Below are 3174 nucleotides of genomic sequence, written 5' to 3' on the forward strand. Positions count from 1 at the left end.
CATCTTGTTGTTCCCCTTCCTGCCCCTAATACCAAATTACAAGTAAACATACATACAATATACCAGCTACCAAAGTCAGTCATAGTAACAACAGGGGACTTAAAAGAAAAAAAAAGAACAGCCGGGCATGGTGGCTCACACCTATAATCCTAGCTACTCAGGAGGCTGAGATCTGAGGATCAAGGTCCAAAGTCAGCCTGTACACAAAAGGACCTGAGACATATCTTAAATTAACCTCTAGAAAATGGGAACTGGAGCTTACCTCAAGAGTAGGGTGGTAGCCTTGAGCTTTATAAAGAGGTCAGGGACAGTGCCCAGGCCTAGGGGTAGGGAGGTAGCCTTGAGCTGAAGAGCACAGAGACAATGCCCAGGCTGAGTTCAGGCCTTAACACACACACACACACACACACACACACATACACACACACACACACACACACACACACACACACACACACACACACAATTTAAAAAGGGGGAAAGTAAAAATAAGAAAAAAGAAATAACCTCACCTAGTACATTAAAAACAACCACAAAGATAAACCTCTCATTTCCATATCCTGGAGTTCATTTTGTTTAGCATCATTCTATATGCTCATATGCACATAGTTATTAAGTTATTGTGGTCTGCTGCTAAGACTATCCTAGACATATACTAATTATTACAAATGAGGGAAACCATGGAATTCGGGCACTTTTTTTGTTGTTGCATTGATTATCTTCAAAGTAAAGTCTCACTTTATGCTTAGGCCAACCTGCCTTTCATTCTCCTTTACAGTGTCGCTGAGAATGACAGACACATGCCACTAACCTACCCTTGTTCTTTTTTTTTTTTTTTTTTTTTTTTTTTGCCAGTCTTGGGCTTTGCCAGTGCTCAGGGCCTGAGCACTGTCCTTGGACTTTCTCAAGGCTAGAGTTCTACCACTTGAGCCTCAGCACCACTTCCAGCTTTTTTTTTTTTTCTATGTATGTGGTACCGAGGAATCGAACCCGGGTCTTCATGCATGCTAGGCAAGCACTTTAACCACTAGGCCAAACTCCCGGCCCAAGACCTACCCTTGTTCTATAAGGGATGACTAATCTCTTTAAGACACAATATTTTCAATTTTAAAAATACCTTACTTTTTTAAATCTTTACTTTGTCTACCAGAGCGAGAATGTGTGAGAACACACACACACACACACACATTTACCATCACATTTAAAATTATTTAGAAATACATACACACACTCATATGCTTTCTTTCTCATCAACATGCACATTGGTAGAAACACTTATGACATGTCAGTTCGGCGCTAGTGGCTCCTGCCTGTAATCCTAGCTACTCAAGAGGCTAAGATCTGGGTTTGTATTTCAAGATAGCCTGGACAGGAAAGTCTATGTGATTCTTATCTCCAATTAACCACCAAAAAGCCAGAAGTAGAGCTGTGGCTCAAGTAGTAGAGTGCTAGCCTTGAGCACAAAAGCTCGGAGACAGTGCCCAGTCCCTTAGTTGATTCACGCCTTAGGATCAGCACAAAAATGTAGCAAAAAAACTTAGTATTGTTAAAATGCCTATTGAACCAGGGCTGACTCTAAGCCTGAACTCCTGTCTATTCACAAGTCAGAAATCTGAGGATCACTGTTCAAACTCAGCACAGGCAGGAGACCTGTGACATTCTTCTCTCCCTACCCTCAAAGCCAGAGGGGAAATTGTGGCTCAAGCGGTACAGCACCAACCTTGAGCACAAAAAGCACAGGGATAGCATCTAGGCCTTTAGTTCAAGTCCCAGTACTGGTCCGAAAAGTAAGAAAGTACACTGTAAGCCTAAAAATAATCTGACACTCTTCAAGAAACATATAGCCCATAAGTTATTTATTTTCTTATGGATTTCAGTGGAGAGAAGGCTAAAACTCACAATTTAAACTTTCTTTCCATCCCGGGACACTTCTGAGTTATATGAGCCATTTAATAGAACATATTTTGGAAAACACTGAGCTAAGTCCAATGTCTTATATATTTTTCTTTTTTTAATCAGCATGTAATTGTACAAAATGAGCTTCCTTATGACATTATCGCATATATATAAAATGTTCTTTGATAACAGTCACTCCTTCCCATTATTCTCTTGCCTCCTTCACTGTCCATCTTTCAGTCTTCTTCTCAAATAGATCCTTCTGTTCTTTCATGTTTAGATTCTACATATGAAAGTAAACATGCGATATTTGTCTTCTTCTGCCTGGTTTATTTTGCTTACCATAGTGGTCTTAAATTCCTTATATTTTCATGCAAATTATCTAATTTTGTCTGTCTATAAGAATGAATATCACTGCATTGTATACATACACCAGGTTTTGTTACCAATTGTAATTTTATTTTGTCTTTTTGGATGAATAATAAATCACTGCATATTTGTATCATGTTCTTCTATCTATTCATCTGTTTAAGAGCAATTATTATATCTATCTGATGGTATTTTTCCTTTCATTATCCCTTTATTTCTTTTAATCTTCTCTTGAAATTTTCTTTGTCATATATAACTACTCCTGCCTGCTTTCAGATTTTTTTCTTTGGAATATCATTTTCAATTGTTTTTTTTTCATTCTGTAGAAGTTATAACTTATTCCTTAATCCAATCAGTCAATTTGCATAGTTTTACTGGATAATTAAGACCATTTACTTGTGGGGTTGGTAATTTTGAGTTATTTGCTGATTCCTATAGCTATTTTTTTCCTGGTTGATTTATTTTATTTTCCTATTTCTCCCTGATTTATCTTAGGAGTGTTCTGGTTTTCTGAGTTGAATATTTGTGATTCCTTCCTAATTTGCAATTGCTCATTTCTCTGATGAAATTTATTTTTTCCTCATATAATTAGCTTTCTTCCTTACCTATCTTCAGGATTCCATTAAATACCTCCTTCAATGCTAGCTTGTAGTAGCTTATATTGGAAAGCATTTATTATTCTACTTAATATAATGGAAACTGCCTCCTGTCTTTTGGAGTTTCTACTGATAGATTTTGTGCTTCATTCTGACCACTGTCCTATATTACATTCCATATTTTAGACTCATGGAATTTTGATGATTTTAGCCATATAAGTTGATATTTTTCTGTTACGATTTTCAATATTCTTCTTTTCAGGTCACATCTAAGTGATCCTTGTATGTAGATCAGGGAAATTTTCTGTTTTAA

Source organism: Megascapheus bottae, chromosome 7 (genome assembly GCF_031878675.1).
Source record: "Megascapheus bottae isolate mThoBot1 chromosome 7, mThoBot2.hap1, whole genome shotgun sequence".
Classification (NCBI taxonomy): Eukaryota; Metazoa; Chordata; class Mammalia; order Rodentia; family Geomyidae; genus Megascapheus; species Megascapheus bottae.